The following is a 23,838-nucleotide window of genomic DNA, read 5'->3' on the forward strand; positions in this document are numbered from 1 at the left end:
GGGATATACGTGGAGGGGAAACAGTCCCTTTGTCTTCTTATCATGTGCACTCAAAAGAGATTGAAAGTTCAGAGCTCACCATGTACTGCAGAGAATGTAGCTGTAGATTTGTGCCCTTACAGGGAAAATATAGAATTCCAAAAGCATGGCCACTCCAAAGAAGGTCCTCTGCCTCCACTTCCCAAATGTGTTATCTGAGGAGCCCTGACCCACTCACAACCAGAGCTAAACATTCTACATGCACCCTTGAAGTATTACTGGTTATTCACGTGTATACGTCCTCTACTACAGAATAGGTTCCTGAGGGCAAGGAAAGTGTCATACTCCATGTTTATTAACTAGAGAGGATTCAAGATGTCTTGCACATAGGTGACTTTAAGTATGTTTTTTGTTTTGTCTCGTTTTTTTGTAAGATTTTATTTATTTACTTGATGGAGAGAGAGAGAGTACAAGCAGGGGGAGCGGTAGGGAGAGGGAGACACAGGCTGCCACTGAGCAGAGAGCCTGACGTTGGGCTCAATCTCAGGACCCTGAGATTATGTCCCGAGCCGAAGGCAGACGCTTAACCAACTGAGCCACCCAGGTATCCCGACTTTCATATGTTTTGAATCAATTTAGTTGGAGGTCAGAAACCCATACATAGAACATCTGCCTTCCAACGACCAGACAGTGCAGGGTAGTAGCCCAGAGCAGCAGATTGGGCACTTAGCTGCTTGATTTTGAATCTCAACCCCATGATTCCTAGCTATGTGAGTTTGGGTAAATTCTATCTCATCACTAAGCCTCTGTTTCTCCATATGTAGTATGGTTATTGTAAGGATTATATGAGATGATACCTATAATATCATCAGAACAGTGCCTGGCACATGGCTCAATAAATAATAGCCACTATCACCTTCCCTTAATGTGTCAAGGATGGGATAACCTATTGAAAGACTCCTCAGGGCAATGTTAGTGATTAGGAGTTAATTACTCCTGTGCCACCTAAGTGTATGCATAAATGTTTGTTAACTTCAAAAGAACTCCATGTAGTGGAATTTCAGGCAACGATTACTGTGAGCTTAGGAATTTGGAGTTACCTGTTGGAAATCTGAGTGATGCAGCAACCTTCATCATTCTGGATTACAGAGGTTTGCTAGCGTTTGGAAGGGTTTCAGGGAAATTTTCTTCTCAAGGTTTCTTCAGAATTTGCTTCTCAAAAACTGACTCCAGAAATGTTCATTTCATACTAGCTCCTACAGAAACTTTGCTCCTTCTCTAGACATGCATATTGGTGCTTCCTCTAAAACTAATTATTTCCAGAGGATTTAGGGTGTTTCTTAGTAGTAAACTAGATTCCAACTAATCTTTTTCCTGATTTTAAAGAAAGCTAGACTGTATTATCCTAATTGAAATAAGTCAGTCAGAGAAAGACAAATACCATATGATTTCACTCATACATAGAATTTAAGAAACAAAACAAAAGATCATAGGGGAAGAAAAGAGAGAGGTAAACCAAGAAATAGACTCTTAACTACAGAGAAGAAACTGATGGTTACCAGAAAGGAGGTGGGCGGGAAAATAGATTAAACAGGTGATGGGGATGAAGGAGTGCACTTGTGATGAGCACTGGGTGTTGTATGGAAGTGCTGAATTACTACACTGTACGCCTGAAATTAATATTACACTGTATGTTAACTAACTGGAATTTAAATAAAAACTTTAAAAAAAATAAAGAAATTACCCTCTTGGAGTCCACTGTTAAATATGTCTCTGCTGGGTTTTGATGCTCCTTAGTTCATTAAGGGAGTTTCCTTCTATTCTTAGGTTACTAAGAGCATTTATTAGACATAGACACTGAATCTTATCAAGTGCTTCTTGGGAACAGCTATCAAATTAACTCTTAGTAGAATGAATTGCAGTAGTAGACTTCCTAATATCGAGCCACACATGAATTCATGGCACGAAGGGATCTTGGTAATGGTGTATATTCCAATACAGTACTGCATTCTATTTCATAATACCTTAATATTTTTTTCACATTGATATGCCCAAGTGAAATTGGAATTGGGCATAGTTTTCTTTTTTGGGATTATCATAGTCAAATATAAGTACCAATATTATGATGATTTTTAAAAACAGGTCAGAAGGTTTCTTCATTCTCCAATACTTGCAAAAGACTTATTATCAGGGTTATTTTTTTCTCTGAAGATTTAAAATAAATCAAATAAATCACCCATAAAATTATCTCAGCCCATTACTTCTGAGGTACAGTTTTAGACTATGTTCCCAATTGTCTTTGCTTATTGATGTATTTGTCAGTTCTGTCTTTTCTTGAAACAATCTTGTATTTTTATTTTTCCATTTCTTTGGAAATCTTTCATTAACATTTCCAAAGTTAATATTATACAATTGAAAATTTTATTTTATAAGTCTTATCATTTCTTCTTTATCTATAGTTATTTTTCCTTACTCATTTTCTACATATGTATATTTGTGGATTTTTTTTAAACTCTAATGTTGATTAATCTAGTAAATTGATCAGTTTTCATATTCCATATTTTAGATCAGATCTGTGCCTAGTTTATTAATATTTTTATCAACCTTACCTTTTTCTACCTAATAAAAAAATCTGCAACTCTTTTTACTTAATATTTTCTCTTCCTTTCTTTTTACTTAACATTTTCTACTTTTCTTAGTTTTGATTCATTGATTTCTGCATTCATCTTTGACTCTTTCCTACTGCTTCCCTTAGATTTTGTTCTTTTTTAACTTCTGAAATTGGATGCTTCATTCATTGTTTTCACTCCTTTTTTATATATTAAAGATGTCAAAAGCTATAAATATTCCCTCTGAGTGCAGCTTTATAGAAATTTCACATGTTACGATAAATAGTGCTCTCATTCTCATTAATTTCTAGATATTCATGATTTATATTTAGCTTTTCTATTTCACTTAAGAGTTGTTTGGGAGAAGTTTTAAAAATTTTATATTTATTTCTTTTCCAAATGTTTGAAATGTTTATTTTTCTAAATATTATTTACTCTTTTAAATATTTAAAAATAATTTTCATTGTTTATTCCTTTTTTGTCACGGACTTCTAATTCTTATTCCATTGTGATCAGAAGACATTGTTGCACTCTTTCCAATTTAAAATACTTATTAAGGTTTTCTTTTTCTTAATAATTTTATTTATTTATTTGAGAGACAGAGAGCCCACAAGCTCATGAGCAAGCAGAGGGAGGAGCAGAGAGGGAGGAAAGGGAGAGAATCTCCAGCAGACTCTGCACTGGGCACAGAGCCTGACGTGGGACTCGATCCCACGACCCCTGAGGTCATGACCTAAGCTGAAACCAAGAGTCAAACACTTAACTGACTAAGCTACCGAGGTGCCCCTATTAAGATTTTCTTTGTGGCCTAATATATGGTCATTTTTTTTTATAATGATTTTTTATTATATTATGTTAGTCACCATACAGTACATCCCTGGTTTCCGATGTAAGGCTCGATGATTCATTAGTTGTGTATAACACCCACTGCACCATGCAATACGTGCCCTCCTTACCACCCATCACCGGTCTATCCCATTCCCCCACCCCCATCCCCTCTGAAGTCCTCAGTTTGTTTCTCATAGTCCATAGTCTCTCATGTTTCATTCCCCCTTCTGATTACCCCCCCTTTCTTTATCCCTTTCTTCCCCTACTGATCATCCTAGTTCTTATGTTCCATAGATGAGAGAAATCATATGATAGTTGTCTTTCTCTGCTTGACTTATTTCACTTAGCATTATCTCCTCCAGTGCCGTCCATGTTGTAGCAAATGTTGAGAACTCGTTCTTTCTGATAGCTGAGTAATATTCCAAATTTGTATATGGACACAACTTCTTAATCCAGTCATCTGTTGAAGGGCATCTCACCGCTTTACGATTTAGCTATTGTGGACATTGCTGCTATGAACATTGAGGTGCATATGGCCCTTCTCTTCCTCTACGTCTGTATCTTTGGGGTAAACACCCAGTAATGCAATGGCTGGATCATAGGGTAGCTCAATTTTTAACTTTTTAAGGGACCTCCACACGGTTTTCCAGAGTGGCTGTACCAACTTGCATTCCCACCAACAATGTAGGAGGGATCCCCTTACTCCACATCCTCTCCAACAATTGTTGTTTCTTGCCTTGTCTATTTTTGCCATTCTAACTGGCGTAAGGTGGTATCTCAGTGTGGTTTTGATTTGAATTTCCCTGATGGCTAATGATTTTGAACATTTTTTCATGTGTCTGTTAGCCATTTGCATGTCTTCATTGGAAAAGTGTCTGTTCATATCTTCTGCCCATTTTTTGATTTGTTTATTTGTTTCTCGTGTATTGAGTTTGAGAAGTTCTTTGTAGATCTTGGATACCAGTCCTTTCTCTGTAGTGTCATTTGGAAATATCTTCTCCCATTCCGTGGGCTGCCTCTTAGTTTTTCTGACTGTTTCCTTGGCTGTGCAGAAACTTTTTATCTTGATGAAGTCCCATAAATTCATTTTATCTTTTGTTTCTCTTGCCTTTGGGGATGTATCATGAAAAAGGTTGCTTTGGCCGATGTCGTAGAGGTTGCTGCCTATGTTCTCCTCTAGAATTTTGATGGATTCCCGTCTCACATCGAGGTCTTTCATCCATTTGGAGTTTATTTTTGTGTATGGTGTGAGAGAGTGGTCAAGTTTCATTCTTTTGCATGAGGCTGTCCAATTTTCCCAGCACCATTTATTGAAGAGACTGTCTTTTTTCCACTGGATGTTTTTTCCTGCTTTGTCAAAGATTAGTTGCCCAAAGAGCTGAGGGTCCATTTCTGGGCTCTCTATTCTGTTCCATTGGTCTATGTGTCTGTTTTTGTGCCAGTACCATGCTGTCTTTGTGATCACAGCTTTGTAGTACAGCTCGAAATCCGGCATTGTGATGCCCCCAGCTTTGTTTTCCTTTTCAACAGTTCCTTGGGAGTCGGGGTCTTTTCTGGTTCCATACAAATTTAAGGACTATTTGTTCCAGTTCTTTGAAAAATGTCCTCGGTATTTTTGATCGGGATAGCATTGAAAGTGTAGATTGCTCTGGTAGCATGGACATTTTAACTATGTTAATTCTTCCGATCCATGAGCATGGAATATCTTTCCATCTTTTTATGTCTTCCTCAATGTCTTTTAAGAGTGATTTATAGTTTCTACAATAAAGGTCCTTTACGTCTCTGGTTAAGTTAATTCCAAGGTAACGTATGGTTTTTGGTGCTATTGTAAATGGGATGGATTCCCTAATTTCTCTTTCTTCGGTCGTTATTGTGTATAGAAATGAACTGATTTCTGAGCATTGATTTTGTATCCGCCACGTTACTGAATTGCTCTATAACTTCTAATAGTTTGGGAGTGGCTTCTTTTGGGTTTTCCATATAGATGTATCATGTCATCTGCGAAGAGAGACATTTTGACTTCTTCTTTGCGATTTGAATACCTTTGATCCCTTTGTCGTCTGATTGCTGTTGTAAGGACTTCTAGTACTATGTTGAATAATAGTGGCGAGTGGGCATCCTTGTCGTGTTCCTGATCTTAAGGGAAAGGCTTCCAGCTTTTCCCCATTGAGAATAATATTTGCAGTAGGCTTTTCATAGATGGCTTTTATGAGATTGAGAAGCATTACCTTCTATTCCTACACTCTGAGGCGTTTTAATCAGGAAAGGATGCTGTATTTTGTCAAATTTGCTTTTCGGCATCGATTGAGAGGATCATATGGTTCTTGAGTCTTTTCTTGTTGATATGATGTATCACGCTGATTGATTTGCGAATATTGAACCACGCTTGCATCCCAGGTATGAATCCCACTTGATCGTGGTGGATAATCCTTTTAATGAACTGTTGGATTCTATAGCAGAAGTATCTTGTTGAGGATTTTGGCGTCCATATTCATTAGGGAAATCGGTCTGTAATTCTCCTTTTTGAGGGGGTCTTTGCCTGGTTTGGGGATCAAGGTAATATTGGCCTCATAGAATGAGTTTGGTAGCTTTCCTTCTGTTTCTATTTGTTGAAATAGCTTTAGGAGAATAGGTATTATTTCTTCTTTGAATGTTTGGTAGAATTCCCCAGGAAAACCGTCCGGGCCTGGAGTTTTGTTATTTGGAAGGTTGTTTATCACTGATTCAATTTCTTCATAATTAATTGGCCTTTTTAAGAAATCAATTTCTTCCGGTTTCAATCTTGGTTGTTTATAGGTTTCCAGGAAGGATTCCATCTCTTCCAGATTGCTTAGTTTATTGGCATATAGCTGTTGATAAAAAGTTCTAATAATCCTTCCAATTTCAATGGTGCTCGTCGTGACTTCTCCTTTTTCATTCATAATTTTAATAATCTGGGTCCTTTCTCTTTTCTTTTGGATAAGTCTTGCCAGTGGTCTGTCAATTTTATTGATTCTCTCCAAGAACCAGCTTCTAGTCCTGTTGATCTGCTCTACTGTACTTCTGGTTTCTGCTTGATCGATTTCAGCTCTAATTTTGGTCAACTGCTTCCTCGTGAGTGGATTAGGCCTGTCCCTCTGTTGCTATTCCAGCTTCTTGAGGTGAGAATATAAAAACTGCATTTTAGATTTTTCTATTCTTTTGAGTGAGGCTTGGATGGCTATGTATTTCCCCTTAGGACTGCCTTTTGCAGTATCCATAGGTTTTGGACTGTTGTATTTTTCATTCTCATTGGTCTCCATAAATTGTTTAATTTGATTTTTGATTTCCTGGTTATTGAGTCATTCCTGAGCAGGATGGTTCTTAGTCTCAAGTGTTTGAGTTTCTTCCAAATTTTCCTTGTGGTTGAGTTCCAATTTCAGAGCGTTGTGGTCTGAGAATATGCAGGAGGCATAATTTCAATCTTTTGGTATCGGTTGAGACCTGTTTTGTGTCCCAGAACATGGTCTATTCTTGAGAATGTTCCATGGGCATTAGAATAGAATAGTATTCTTTGGTTCTGGGGTGTAGTGTTCTATATATATCTAAGAGGTCAACTCGTCAGTATGGCATTCAAAGCCTTTGATTCTTTGCTTAGTTTTTGCCAGGGTGTTCTGTCTATTTCTGAGAGTGGAGTGTTGAGATCCTACTATTAATGTATTTTTATCTATATGTCTCTTTATTCTGGTTAAGAGTTGGCTTGTGTATCTTGCTGCTCCCTCTTGGGGGCATATATATTATAATTGTCATATCCACTTGTTGAATACTTCCTTTAAGAATAATATACTGCCCTTCTGCGTCTCTAACTATAGTCTGTAGTTTAAAATCAGTTTATCTGATATGAAATTGCTACTCCCAGCTTTCTTTTGAAGTCCATTTGCGTGAAAGATGGTACTCCATCCCCTTACTCTCCAGTCTGAATGTATCTTTGGGTTCGAAATGAGTCTCTTGTAGACAGCAAATGGATGGGTCATTTCTTTTTATCAATCTGCAACCCTGTGGCGTTTAAGGAAGAATTTAAACCATTAATGTTAAGACTGAGTACTGAGAGATATGCTTTTAATGCTGCCATGTTGTCAGTAAAGTCTTTGTTTGTATTGGCTGTGACTTTCTGTTCTGTATCACTCTTGGGGCCTTTTTACTTTTATAGAACCCCCCGTAATACCTCCTGTAGGGCTGGTTTCATGGTTACAAAATTGGTTGTGACTAAGTGTCGATTCAAAATGTCTTTATTTCTCCATCAATTCTGAATGACAGCCTTGTTGGATAAAGGATCCTTGGCTGCATGTTTTTCTCTGAAAGAGCTTTAAATGCTCCCCAACCCTTTCTCTCATTCCAGGTCTGTGTAGACAGGGTCGACATAATTCAGATACCTTGCTTGCCCGTACGTGAGAAATTTCTTTGCCCTGGCCGCTTTCAATACTGTATCCTTGGATCTAATATTTGCGAATTGCACTATGACGTGACGTGGCGTAGGTTTGTCGTGGTTGAGCTTGGGAGGGGTCCTCTCTGCCTCTTGGACACGAATGTTTGTTTCCCTAGCTAGATTAGGGAAGTTTTCAGCTACAATTTGTTCAAATATCTCTTCTAGACCTCTGTTTTCTCACCCCCTCGGGGATGCCGATGATTCTAACATTGGATCGTTTAGTTGAGTCAGTAATCTCCCATAGCCAACATTCGTGGGCATGGATTTTAAGACCATCTTCTATTTTCATTTTTTCCTCTTCTATTAACCCATCCTCCAATTCACTAACCACTTTTCCTCTGCTTCGTGACCCTGGCCGTCAGAGCCTCTAGTTTTCCTGCATTTTGGCTCATAGAATTTTAATTTCTGTCAAATTCGCTCTCATTCACTCCTTAGGGATTCTATATTCTAACATTTTCCTTAAAACTTTTTTCAAGTCTACTCATCATCTTGACCATTGTTACTCTGAATTCCATTTCTGATAATTTGGTTACATCCATATCCGTTACTTCTGTGGCAGAGGCCACAGGCTCCTGTCTTTTCTTTGCTGGGGGAGGGCTTCTCCTTCTTGTCATTCTGATGAGGAGAGGTTGCGGGGTTGTCAGAGCCCAAATTATTGACTGGGTCCCAGGCTGTGCCTTTTTATAGGGATCTCTTAGAGATGTGGGCTTCTTCTTTAAAGATTTTATTTATTTATTTATGTGGCAGCCAACCAGCGAGAGGAGGAACAGAAGCAGGGGAGTGGGAGAGGAAGAAGCAGAACGCTCCCAGCGGAGGAGCCCGATGAGGGACTCCTTTCCTGAGCAGCTGGGATCACGCCTAAGCCGGAGACAAGGCGCTCAAGGCCTGCGCCACCCAGGCGCCGGGTTGTAAGGCTTCTTGATTTTTCAGCCTGCCTTCTGTGTTCTGGGGGAGGGGCCTGCCGTGCCTATACTCAGGCAACCCTGTTTGGGTAGAGTCTCCGTGTCCCCTGCGAGGGGGGATGGGGATGGGCACTCTCTGAGCCGGTATTTCCAGGCTTTTGTTCTCTGGTGGCTTTCCCTGGTGGTCGGCTATGCCTCTTCTGAGAGTCAGAGCAGCAGAGGCTGCATTGTCACAGAACAGAGGGATTGCGGCCCGTTCTCCACGATGTTCTGGCCACTTTAACTCTGTTACTGTTGGTGCTGCTCAACCCTGCAGCGTCCCGGGATGTGCGCACCAACCCGGCGTCCCTGCCCTCACTTCCAGGGCCGGCGCGTCTCTGTCCTTTGTGTTTCTAATGCCACCAGCCACCGGCCACCCCGCGCACTCCCGGGTCTCCCGGTCTCAGTCTATGCCCGGTGAGCACACCGCGATTCCGGAGTTCCATGAGAAGCCTGGTGGTGCGCGCACCCGGTTCAGGGTCTCAGTCTGCTGTTTCGCGGGTGCCGACCGCAAGTCCGCCCGCTCTCCCGTGCAGGTGGCCCGCCAGCCGCCAGCCGCCAGCCGCCCCGCGCACGCTCCGGGAGCTCCCGGTCTCAGTCTGGATCCCGTGAGCACACCGGGATTCGGGTGTTCCGGAAGATGCCTGGTGGCACGCATTCACGGCTCACCGGTCTCAGTCCGCTCTCTCGCGGGTGCCCTCCGTGAGTCCGCCCGCTCCCCCGTGCAGGTGGCTGCCGCTTCCCGGCGCCCAAACGCGGCGGCTCCCTCCCCCTTCCATTTATCTTCCGATATCTGTGCGCGGTTTTAGGGCTCCCCTCTTGGTACCTCAATACTCAGCGCTGGAGATGTTCATTTGTAGAGATCCAGATGTATCTTCCTGCGTCTCAGGCTGATTCCGTGGTTATTTAGGCTGGTCTGTTACCTATCCAGCTCGACTCAGGGGACCGGCTGAAAAAGGGGTCCCCTACTCCTCCGCCATCTTAACTCCTCCCTCCAATATATGGTCATTTTTGTAAATGTTTCATAGCCTGTAAAACTAGTTGTTTCTGTTTAAAGGGCACTAAGTATGGTACATTTTATTAATATATTTATAATAATTGTTCAAATCATTCTGTCTACTTTTTAAATCTTCTTTTCTGTGAATCCCAGGTTACTGATATAACATAGTTCTCTACGAACAACAATGCAATTGTTGTCATTATTTAAACAAAAGCTTTATAAGATAAAGATAAAGACAAAAACATTAATTATATGCTAACAAAAATGGTGAGGAAAAAAGAAAACAAAAATAGACATTTGCTAATTCCTCATCCTTTATAAGAGGGCGGTCAATATATGCCATTTCATTTCTCAAGCTATAAAATAAGAATATTTAAATTAATGGAGATAATTACTAGTAGACCTAAAAATATGCTTCAGTATGTATTTTCAAGTTACTGAGATGTGATGGAAGAGTTGGGAGGGGGCACAAAGGAAACAGATACTATATATCAACAGAAAGGAAATAAAACACAGCAAGAAAACCAAAAATAGGATCACACATAAATAAACACTGATACAAGAGAATTAAGTCAAAACACCTATCATAGAAATGAAGGTAAGAGAGATAAAAAAAAACACTTTTTAAAAGAAATTGACTCATGAATTTAAGGAGGTAAAAGAAACAAGTTCTAACCATATATTGTATATAAGATGATATAAAACACTGTAATTCATAGCTTGAATATACAAGGGTAGGCAAGGGAAAATCAGAAGTACACAAACCAAAAGAGAACAAATACAGCAATACCAATGTTGGGCAAAATAAACATTACATACAGAACATTAAACAAAACAGAGTTATTCTTTTTTTTTTTTTTTTTGATGAAGGCTTCCTTGTTCAGGTAAGTTTCTTAGATAGAACACATGGGTGATATATTTTAGAATTCCTTGCATATTTAACTTTATTTTTAGATTACCTTCACACATGAATGAAAACATGGCTGCTATGAAATATTGGGGTCACATTAGCTTGCCCATAGGACTCTTTATGTATTGCTTGGCTGACTACTGGTATTTAATGTCCCCAAGAGAATAGTGAAGCCAGCTTGATTTATTTTTTCCCTAACACTTTTAACTAACATGTATCTTCTGCTTGAATACTGCATCTTTACAGCATAATTTTGTTGTTGATTTATATTATATGCCTGGCATATGTTACTGCCATTAACTCTTAGAACAACTCTACGATGTTGAGGTTTACTTCAACCCATTCAAATTGATCAGCTCTAGTCTTACTGGTAGAAGGCAGACTCTATGGTATTTTGATAAATACCTCTATATATACAGCATTTTCTTAGACAAATTCCAAGAAATTAGCTAAAACTCTGCTGCTAATATAAAGACCTTCTAAATATTGCATTTTATCAGAGTTCATAATATCAACCTTATCTCAATATATCAAGATAAGACTTAGGACATACCATCCCAAAAGCAAGTTCTTATCTACCAATTAATTCTTCCATAAGATTTTCCTTACTCTTTTTAAATATTATGATGTTATCCAAACATATAGAAAATTACACTATAACATAACAAATACCCATGTAACCACAATCCAGGACCAATAATATGTGAAAACATCTTGCCATTTTTGCTTTAGATCTTTTTTTAATTATTACTAAGAAACTAATCATTTCAGACTTTAAGTCCCCTCATACACCTCCCTGGTCTCATTCTGCTCCCTCTTTATTCAGAGACAACCACCATGTAGCTCATCTGGTTTCTACACTTTATTACATATGTTTATATGCATATTAAGTTTACATTGTCAGATTTTATTAATATATATATAGTCTCATGTTGTACGTTGTATATACAACATTTTGCTTTGGAAATCTATCATTTTTGAAACATTTTAACACAATAGAAAAACTAATCTCTGAGTATTTGAAAAGAATGTGGGTTCCCTATTTTTATGGTCAGGAACTATATGCATCAGGTCTCACACATATCTCATATCTATTAGATCAAACCTGTTAATTGAATTGTTCAAATCTGTATCTGTGAAAACATTTTGTCTGTGTTATTTATTGGTTACTAAAAAAGGCATATGCAAATCTCCTGCCATAACTATGGATAGTCAAATTCTCTTTATAACTCTCTCCATCTTTGCTTTAAATATTACTTCTACATAATTTTTTTCTCCTGATGAGAACTTTTAAGACTTACTCTTAATACATAACAACTTTCAAATACAGAATACAGCATAGTTTATTATAGTCACCATACTGTATATTATATCCCCAGGACTTATTTATCTGATGACTGGAAGTTTGTACCTTTTGTCTACCTTCACCCTTTACATATTGAATATTTAAACGTGCTTTAAATATTGTAAGGTCATAATACATAAAACTTAATTTTATTGCTTCTTGGTGGAATATTCCTTTTATCTCTATATTGCATCCCTTTTCATCACTATTAATGTTTTACATGCTAAATACTTTTTGTTTATTAATCAACAAGCATTTATTCGACTAGTATTTTCAGTACATTTTTTCCAAAAATGTATTTTACCTTTCTGGGTTATGATATAATGTTTTGTGTCTAGTTATAAATGAACTATATCTACATAGCATTTTTTAACCAATTCAAGCCTCTTTTACATATGTGAATTTAATATATTTATTTTTATAATGACCCAGATCACTAGGGCACTTCCCAGTCTGTAAGTAGTCTTTCTAGCCTCTATTTCAAGGACTAGACAACAATCGATGGTTGTCAGCTTTATGTAAAAAGCTCAGTTCCAGCTCCCTATCATGCACAGGCCTAGATTTCAGCCCTGATCTGAGTGAGGTCTTGGAACTTTAGCAGCTATAGCACATGTTCTGTTCTAAAGCCACTCACAGCTTCACTTCCCTCACTTGCAACTACGGCTTTATAAACTTTATTTCTACTTTCTAGAGCCTTTTCTATTGCTTTCAAGAATTGACATATATTTTTGAAAGTTTATTGTTAAATGTATCAACATGTGTTTTAGATTGGAGTATGATTTTCTACATTAGTTTAGCACACCACATTGATCAGAAATCTAATATACTATTCTTTGTCTCTGAAATTCAGTAACCTCCCTAAATCTTACCTTGATGTGGTTATCCTCTATTAGTTTTTCCTAAAACATAATTAGCCTTACTGATTTGCTTTAACTTAGGAAATGCTACACTATGAATTTGAATGTTGATTCTATTCCACTAGCTCCATTCTCTACTTAAGCATTTCGTTACATGTTGTATTTGTGGTTTTTTTTATTTTTCATATGTATCACCTTCTTTCAGATGACAACCACTTCTTTATCTATATGACTCTTTCACCCTGTTCTCAGTAATCTTGAGTTGTGTTTCTGCTGCTTAAGTTTTGCCTCTAAGACAGGAGTAAACAATTACCATATAAATACACTGAAGTACTCAATTTGTTAAGAGGTCAATTCTCCCCAAATTGGTCAAAAGATTCAATGAAATCCCAGTTTGCTGCATGTATCCTGTGCACTAAAGATGGCGGCCACAGTGGGAAGGCGTCTCTGGGCTTGGGTTACCCAACATGTGAGTACTGTTCCTTAGGACATCTCTGCTTTGCAGCCCTTAGACCTGCTGCTTCTCAAAGAACATGCTTGACAAATGTATTATGATTTGGTTCTGGTCAAGCAAAATTCACTTTTAGCACCAGCTCCTCACACCATGCACCCGCTGTCGTCCAGCACATGCCCTACTTTAAGGGTATCATGGTTGTAAACAGCGTTCAAAGACCTAAGCCTTGATGACCTCATGGGGAAATACTGGTGCTTTTCTTCTATACTTTGGACTTCATCTGTGTATATCCTACAGAAATTGTTGCTTTTAGTGACAAAGCCAATGAATTTCATGATGTGAAGTGTGAAGTTGTTGCAGTTTCAATGTATTCCCACTTTACCCATCTTGCCTGGATAAACACACCAAGGAAGAATAGCAGTTTGGGCCATATGAACATCACACTCTTGTCAGATGCGACTAAACAGATTTCCTGAGACTACCTTGTGCTGTTAGAAGGCCCTGGTGTTGCTCTAAGAGGTCTCTTCATAAATGATCCCAATGGGGTCATCAAGTATTTGAGCATCAGTGATCTCTCAGTGGACCAAAATATCCCTCCTTGGTGAACCTCTGCTTGGTGAAGGCATTTCAGTTTGTGGAAACCCATGGAGAAGTCTGCCCAGAAAACTGGACATGGGATTCTCCTACAATCAAGCCAAATCCAATTGCTTCCAAAGATACTTTGAGAAGATGTATCAGTAGATCATCCCATGTGTACCTACAACTTCTCACATCAGAAAAGAACCACAGTTGGAACTCACTTTAAGAAGCATTTGAAAGATAATTATTTATAGAAGATAAAAAACCAATTATGCTTGTATTTATATATAATACTCTAAATGTTTTGTTTTTATAACATTGGCTAAGGCTTTTAAATGTACTCGCACACATTAAGAGTCCTTTATTAGTAACCTCTTGATGGCCAGCTAGTTTATAGAATGCTAGTTCACCTATTTCTTGGATTCTGTCTTCAATGAGAAGAGGAAACACTCTTCTTTCTTAGCCTTACTTGAACCTTTATGTACACCAGAGTAGTATGACAAGCATTGAAAGCTTCTGATCAAAGGTCCTGAAATTTTCTTCTTGAATTTACTTGTACTAAACTGAATTTTCTTTTAAGGTAACAAAGTTCATAGATTTAAGGTGTTAATAACATCAGTGGTCTAATTTAACTCTTGCAATCAATGTGTATGTACTTGAAACAAACGTGAATCATGTTTTTAAAAAAAACCACAACGGCAAAGTGACTTAAGTAATCATGCATGTTTCTCATCCCTGAGATTAATATAGTTATTTCACTTATTTGTTAGCTGGTTTAGGGTCTACATACAATTCTAGATATTGATTGGCCATAATTATAAAGGACATTTACTGAATCCCGGAATTGCATCTTGAAATCATTGTAATTATTTTCTTTTTTAAAGTGCTTAATGTAAAGTACATAATAAGCATATCATAAAAGAAAAAAAAGATTCAATGAAATCTAATAAAATTTGTAGTACACTTTTTATGGAACTTGAAGAGCTGATTCTAAAAATCATATGGTTATATAAGGGACTTGCAGAATCCTAGCAAATTTTGAAGAAGAACAAAGTTGGAGGATTTATAGCATCACATTTAAGATTTACTATAAAGACACAGTAAATAAGATAGTTCAATATTGATGTGAGAGAAAATAATTAGGTCAACAGAAAAGAGAATCCAAAAAATACCATATACATATATATATATATGATCAATAATTTTTGACCAATGCAATTGAACGGTTAGGGGGTTGGTCTTTTCAATAAATTATTCTGAAACAACTACATATCTGAGAGAAACTTTACACTTATCTAATCTTATATACAAAATTAATTTGTGATACACCATTGCTTTAAAGTACAGGCTAAAATCTAAAGCCTTTAAAAGAATATTTTCAAGAACTTGGGATGGGTGATAATTCATTAGGCATGATGCAAAAAGCACTAAACATAAAAGAAAAATGTTAAATTGGACTTCATTAAAATGAAAATCACCCCCCCACAAAAAAAAAAAAAATACTGTTAAGAACAAACCACAGACTGAGAGAAAAATAGTCTCTTCATGTTGATCTAACAAAGAATTCATATTCAGAATATATAAAGAACTAGTGTACATCATTAAAAAAAGACACTCGCTTTTTAAATGAGCAAAAGAACTGAATAGGTCCTACACAAAACAAGATATATAAATGGCCAGTAAACAAGAAAAGGTACTTTTCTTGATGTTAAGTATAACATCATTACTCACACTCCCTGTGGTTGGAGATCTGTGAGGCACATCTCCTTGTTGCCATAGTCCAACTCTTATGCCATGTTCATAGGCCTCTCTTCCTAAGAAGAAACCCAAGAGAGGAAGGTCAGTGGCATGAACTACAGCCCCATCACACAGTTGACCTTAGGACCATATTGTCACACGTTTTCCCTTCTTCAGTATCCATTCTAAATTTCCCTCATCCTCAGCTATCACCTCAGCTGACCTAAGTGGTGGTGTGATCCTGTGATCCAAACCTTCAAACGACACCATTACAGGAATAAAAAGACAAGACACAAAGTGGGTGGGAAATGATGTTCTTAACAAATGAAGCTGACAAAAGGCTTGTATCCAGAAGAGATAAACAAATTCTAAAAACTAGTAAGAAAAAGACAGACAACCCAATAGTAAAATGGGTAACAGACTTTAACCAAATACCTTATTTTTAAAAAGATATCCCAAGGGCCAATAAATATATGAAAATGATCAAATTCTTCAGTCATTAGAGAAATTCAAATTAAGTCTACCGTAGGATACTACTACCCACAGACCAGAATGACTAAAGTAAAAATAAGAGACATTGCCAAGAATTAATAAAGACATGGAGCAACTAGAACTCTCCTACATTGCTGATGGGAATATAAATTGACACAGCCACTCTGTAAAACTCTTTGGCAGTGTTTACCAATATCCATGTAGCAAGTATACCTCTAACTACATATTCAACAGAAATGCATATATGTGTTATCCTAAAACACGTCATAGCAGAAATACTTGTAATAGCCAAAACCTAGAAACAACCCAAATGTCCACTAAAGTAGAATGGATAAATTAATAGTAATATTTTCACATGTGCTATTTCAGTTATCTATTGCTACATAACAAACTACGCTAAAACTTGGCGGCTTAAAACCACACTTTATTATTTTTGGAAACTCTGTAGGTCAGCTGGGGGTTTCTTCTACCAGTGTGTCTGGATTCACTCATGTGGTTTCAGTCATCTGATGTTTCACCTAGATATGCAAGTGTAAGATGGTCTGTGGAACGTGGTGCTGACTATCACTGGGATAACCTATTATTCTTCTCATCCTGCAGAGCCTTTAATCTTTAGTAGGCTACTTTAGGCTTCTTCACAGCATGATAATAAAAGGATCTAAGATGGTAAGAGAGGAAACTGCAAGCACTCTTAGGGCTAAGCTCTAGAACTTGCATAATATCATTTCTATCACAATCTGTGTCAAAGCATTCATAAAGCCAGTCCAGATTCAAGACAGTGAAAAAACAGCCTCCCTCTTTTGACAGAGGAAGCAGCCAGTAGCATATTGCAGAAGGGCATGTACACAGAAAAGCACGATTTACTGGAAGCTATCATTACAGCAATCTACCACAACCAATACATAACAATGACAATGAATGAATTACTGCCACAAGCACCAACGGGGATGAACTTCACAAATATAAGGTTAAGTAAAAGGAGCAAGTCGCAAAAGGATATATAAATAATGTTCAAATTTATATAAAACACAAAATCTGCAGAACCAATATGTGGTGTTAGAAGTCAAAAGAGAGTCCAAGGAACATATCCATGGTGCTACCAATGTTTTATATCTTGACCCATGCAGGGGTTATATGAAAATTTCACTTTATGATCATTTACTGATTGTTCATAAATGGAATCTAAACAAATGAATAAACAAACAAAAAGCAGAATCAGAAGTATAAATACAAAGAACAAACTGATAGTGGTCGGGGCGGGGGTTGAGGAGTGGAGCAAAATGGGTGAGGGGAGTGGGAGATACAGGCCTCCAGTTCTGGAATGGGTAACTCATGGAAATAAAAAGCAGAGCATAGGGAATACAGTCAATGATATTGTAATAGAGAACTAATGGGACAAATGGTAGCCATACTTGCAGTAAGCACAGCATAATTTATAAACTTGTCAAATCACTAAGTTGTATACCTGAAGCTAATGTGACATTGTGTGCTACCTATACTCAAACAAACAAACTAGCATTATAGTGTAGTATGGGGATGGGAAGAAAAAAGAATTGGAGGCATATTAAATGATAAAAATGTATGTGAATTTTTTCACATTCACTCCGTTTCTGATCTACTCAGCTACATTTAAAATCTAAAGCTTCTCCAGAGATAGCCCTTTGCTCCCAGTCCTTCCAGGTACAGTTGTGCTAGTTATTGCACAGGCTAAATGCAGGAGTGGAGAGAGGCACGGCATCATCTAACAGGAATCATCCCTGAAATCATCCTTCTAAATCTACTCTTCTCACTCCTCAGGTAACTGCACATATATTCAATTGCTAATTTTACATTACCTAAAATGGGGGTGCAGGAAGAAGAGGTATCCAGGAAAAACATCATTATAAATATGAGTTAAAAAATTAAACTGGATCCATACTCCTTGGACTCCTCTAAAGCTCTTCCTTTCCCTCCCCTCCACTACCATTCCAACTCCCTAAACTACTCTAGATATGGTTCAAAAAGCTGAAACTTCCTCTGATGACAGGAATTAGGCCTTGAAGGTTTTTAAAAAAGACTTTTGATTGGGTTTATTAAACTATGATTCAAAAATGTAACCTCGTGTACAAGACATTTTGTGACATGTTAAGAATAAGGAAGTGCATCACACGGCTCAGGTGAAACTTACAGAAACTACATTCCATAATTCTGATTAAATATAATCATGGATTTTGATTCATCAGGCAAGGCAAAAAGGTTAATTACATAGACTATGTAATCAGCATATAGCTGCATGTTTATCAATTCAGATTTTATCTGTTGTATGTAATTTATAAGAAGGAAAAAAGATTGATTTATAAAAGAGTGGGCTGAATTTATCACTTTGGTCCCTTGTTAAATACAGTTCCTCTCCTCAAAAATAATCTCAATTTGTCCCGGCTTGACAGATTATAATGAATATACTCTTTCTTGTGCTGTTTGAGAATTCTCCCACTTAGGGGGAAACCAATGCATTATGCCAGTTATTGCAAACTAGAACCACTTGAGAAGCTAAAAAAATCCCATTGTTCAGGCCATGCTCTACATTATCAAATCAAAATTCATAAAACTGGAGTCACAGCATAAAGCATTCTTTAAAGGTCCCTCAGGTGATTCAAAAGGGCAACGAAGGTTGACAACCACTAAAGTTGAGCCTCTGCCTCCACTACCATCCTTCACAATGCTCACACAGGTTATTGATATTGATCAGATACTAGTCAATTACTCAATTGACTAAAAAGGTCATGCAGACATAATTTTTTAGTTATTAAAAATATTTTGTTAAATGTACAATAAATGTTTGCTCAAATCTCTAAATACTTTGAAGCAACTAAATATATGTTTGTATATGTATGTACATATATACATATACGATACATATAGATTATATCTATAATTCAATTCAAATATACGGGTAGTATTTAACAGTTCAATTCAATACTGTAAACATGATAAGAAGCCATCATTTGTTAATACAACTTCCAGGAAAATAGAATTTTGGGTGTTTCAATTAAATTTCCCCTTTACCATACAGACTCACTTTTATGCATTTTCAATATTTTTTTAATAAGAACATATGCCTTGGATAAAGGATTTTGATATCAAAATAAATATATATACTAGCACTGAAATACACACAGTAAAACCTCTTTTATAAAACCCACTTTAGAGAACAGGATCAGTATGCAACAGGCAGATGTTCCTTTTAAATATAGCTCTGTGGTTCAGGACGTCCCTAAAATCCTTGGATCTACTTGCAAAAGAATGTGAAGTGTGTATTTGCACCAAGTTGCCCACTAATGTGCATTTTTGTTGAGAGAAGAATTGTGGCTTTGATGAGGTGCCTCTAAGCAGTCAAGGTAATCTACTCTCAGTTAAGGATGGAATGTCATTCTGTAATTGCAGATTTTTACACATTACAGGATGGCATTTGACACACAGCATATCTCCATCTCTGCAGAGACAGTTGAGGATAGTGAACTAGGTCTGGACTCTGACAACTTGGACTTGAGTTTCACCTCTGCAACTTACTTGCTCAGTATATACAGCTTTCCAAGTTTCAGGTTTCTGGTCTATAAAATGGTAATGATAATAAACTGTCCTACCTACCTAAATAGGACTGTTAGAAAGTTTACTATCAAACAATTATTTATAAATTCTAAACTTTAATTCAAAGACAAGAAAAGATTTAGCATAAAAAGCAAGCCCTGTTTTTAGTAGACTCCTAGCTTCCAGGCCAAACCTCCTGAATTTAAGCACAAAGAAAAGATAGATGCTCAAGCAAGATGCTGAAATAATTGCTCGTGCATGATCTAAATGAGGTTTGGAGAATAAAACTGACATATGTCTGGGACCTCTGTGATAGGGTATGACACACAGATGTGTGTGTTTGGGGGTATTCTTCCCTCTTTAAAAGACCAACTTCAGTCCAATGAGATTATGGTACAGTGGTAATTAACAAGGAATAACAGGAAACAAAACAAGAAGCAGAGAGAGAGCAACATACCTTCTTGAATCTTTTTGACGACACCTCCAAAAGAAACACGCACCAAAAGAAAATGAAACATGTAGTAACTGAGAGGATCTATTCAGGAACACTCACAAGATTCTCTCTAGGGATATGCAAAAACAGCTGAAGACATTTTAGGTGTATATATGGAGTGGTGGTGAAGTTCATACTCCCTTACCAGGAAATAGGGAGAGAGCAAGAAACCCTTGCCACATCTGATATACCAGTGAAGAAACAACAATCCTATAATGCACTCTGCTCTATTTATCTTCAATTTCCTATTATGGGTGCTGATTTGTATAAAAAAGATTCTAAGTACATTCAATTGCTTATATACTTCTGCTATTCACAGTTTAACCAATTAAATAATTACTGCATTTTCAGGTACAATGAAGCTTATATCCCTGTGCAGATTATGCATGTTATATCTGCCTGATATGTTCTTCTTAAAAGAATATTTCTAAAATCTCTCTTTCCCATTTCTCTCTCCCTGCCCTGCCCTCTCCCACGCCCCTCCACACAAACACTTGAATAAAGCATTAAAAGGCTTAAAGATTGATTTTACATTTCCTGGATTAGAGCAGGATTTGTTAATTGCCATACTCTAAATAGCATCTCTTTCTAATATTGCCTAAAAGCCACAAAGTTGAATGGGGTTTACTCCTTACTCCTTATTTTTAAAATTGATTTGTGCTTTTCTTCCAGGAAGAGATTTTATTTAACATGATTATTATCACTGTTATAAGTACTTTTTTCCCTAATGTTTGATGACAAGAAATTTCCTGTTTGTAGATGCTTTTATAAGATTTTGATCAAAAAACTGTAGTACACATGTATATAGCAATCAAAAATATTGTCAAGGACAAACGAACATGACTTGAAATCTTAGCATTATCTTTAATCTCATTTTCTCCTTCCTCTACTTCTAATCATTCATCAAGCATTTGTTTCCTTCTTGATCTCTCACCTGCCTCACCTTTGTGTGCACACAAACCACAATGCTCCACACTTGTGTGCCTTGCACTTACACTGTATCCTCTATGATGGACATCTTCCCTTTGCCCAGTGAACACCATCACAATTCAAAGCAGGTTCAAGCATTATGTCTTTTATGAAGGTTTCCTGAATTACTATCTTCACTATCAGGTAAAATTAATGGCTCTTTCACCTATGCTTCTTTGCAAGCGCTCTTCTCATGTATGGACAAAAACCACATGAATTTCATAAAACGTCCTTGTAACCAGACTAGAACATGTTCATCTTCAGTGCCAACCAATAATTTGATACTCACTCAAACTCCTATTATTTAATATTTATTTTAAAATGACAGAAAGAAATTAATTTTCCATTAATAAAAATTGGATATACCTTTCTTTATGTTCAAAATAAAGATTTATGTCATATGCACATACAATTTTAACACAAATGAAATTGGAATTGTTTTTCATTTAGCCTTTTTATCACTTATAACTGAATAGCACTGGCATCATGTTCACTAAGGATAGAGGTTACATACAGATATAATAAAAAGCCTTGTCCAAAATATCATATTCAAGTTTTTGTTCTGACTTTCATTCTGTTTCATCAAAATACTTTCTGATTAGTCTATGTTTTTAATAGTTGCATGTCCAGATAATAACACCAAAGAATGTAAATAATTAATTCATTATCAATAGGATAGACAGTCTTAATTTTATATATGTCATTATGTTCAAGATTCTTGATCACCAAACATTTAGGTATTCACAATAAAACATATTTCATACTTTATATATTGTTAAGTTTAGGTTTTTATTAAATAAGTTTTCAGTATGAAATTCAAATGGTATAAATATGGAAATGAAGTTATTCTAAGATAGCTAGGTTTTAAACATTGCCTTTGAGAATCAGAGCTATTCTAATTGAATTTAACCTGAAGTGCTGATAATCAACCTAATAAATGTCTAAATGTAATCAAAAAGCGCCTTCTATCCTGATAGGTTTCTTACTTCACACTCCCTTGATGACTGGCTTCATCTCTACCATAAATCTTGCTCCAACTCTACCATAAATCTTATTCCATCTCTACCATAAATCTTGCATTTAAATAACCTGTGACAAGGTGATGAAGCTAAATGGCACACAGGAACAGCGGATGGACAGGGTTCAGCAAACCTCTGTATCTTCCTAGTTCTTGCCTCCTTTTGTTCAATCATTTAATCATCAAATGCTTAGCCAGGCAGTGTATTTCTTAGACTGGTACTTTTAAACTTGCCAGCATTGTTTTATTTTTCCCAATTTAAACAAAAAGGAACGTAATGTTTATTAATGTTACATAAGTAGTATCCATAGTCCTTCAAAATATAGATATCTCTCTCTATGGTAAGTGCATCATTTTGATAGTTAGCAGTTAGAACTCCTTAGTGGCAAGGCCGGCTGCACATTTGGCACAGATCCTGAAAACGCCAGAAGAACTGATGCAACGGAAAACTACCTAAAGTTCAAAAGTACAGTTCAGAGAATTCTCCAATATGCCTTAAAGCTGATCTAATACAATTCTACAGGATATTTTGAAGGCATGTGGTGGGCAGTGTCTGTTATTAGACTTTGACAAGGAAAAGAAGGAAGTGGTTGGAACACACAGTTTTGGAAAAGAAGATTCTAAAACTACAAAGTACTTTATTTTTAGTCACATAGCATATTTTAAAATACCAAAATAACACTGGAATAAGACATAAAATGTCTGTTTATTGATAGAGCTTTTAAATTGATTTTAGAGTTTAGTTATTTCAGTGATCTGGTTTAGACTCAATAATTTTCATAGATCAAGAGACTGAGGCTCAGCTAAGATCCTATCCCTCCTAAGTGATGTAAGAGCCACATACAGAACTAACAGCTGAGTACCTCGGCACCAAGAGTTACAGAGAGGTTTCTCAGGAATGAGTATGCCTCTTTACCTCTCAAAAATCCTGTTGGATAGCTAAAACAAACATGATTTTACAGATTATACACTGTGGCTCCAGAGCACATAGATAGTTGATGTGCTCCAAAAACTGAAAGCAGAGCCAAAATTAGAACCCAGACTTCATAAACCTTTGACCAATACTTTCTGCTATAACATTTTTTCCAATATAAGAGGAAAAACATGTACTGCTTCAGCATGTATACTAGAAGATAATAATAATTCTTTGAGATAAAAATAAATGATCATTTCCCATTTTACAGATAACAAAATGTAATCTCATGAATGGATAAACAAAATGTGGTACTTACATACAATGGAACATTAGTCATTATTCAGCCTTAAAAAGGAAAGAATCCTGTCACATACTACAACATGGTGAACTTTGAGAACATTATGTTAAGGGAACTAATCCAATCAAAAAAAGCTAAATATTGGATAATTCCACTTATATGAAGTATCTAAAATAGTCAAATTTATACAAACAGGAAGTAGAATGGTGATTACTAGGGGTGTGAGAGACGGAGAAATGAGGAGCTGTTGTATAATTGGTATAGAGTTTCAGATTTGCAAGATGAGAAAGTTCTGGATATTTGTTCCACAGCAGTGTGAATGTACATAACAACACTAAACTGTACACTTAAAAAATGGTTAAGGTGGTAAATTTTATGTTTTTTTATCACAGTAAAAATAAA

At 36.7% G+C, this 23,838-nt stretch overlaps 1 pseudogene; it reads left to right on the forward strand.

Moving 5' to 3' along the window:
* The first annotated feature begins 13,334 nt into the window (after positions 1–13,334).
* On the forward strand, positions 13,335–14,172 carry LOC103659076 (annotated as a pseudogene).
* The last annotated feature ends 9,666 nt before the right edge of the window (positions 14,173–23,838 follow it).

The sequence above is a fragment of the Ursus maritimus genome, unplaced genomic scaffold (genome assembly GCF_017311325.1).
Source record: "Ursus maritimus isolate PB19 unplaced genomic scaffold, ASM1731132v1 scaffold_3, whole genome shotgun sequence".
NCBI classification, from domain to species: domain Eukaryota; kingdom Metazoa; phylum Chordata; class Mammalia; order Carnivora; family Ursidae; genus Ursus; species Ursus maritimus.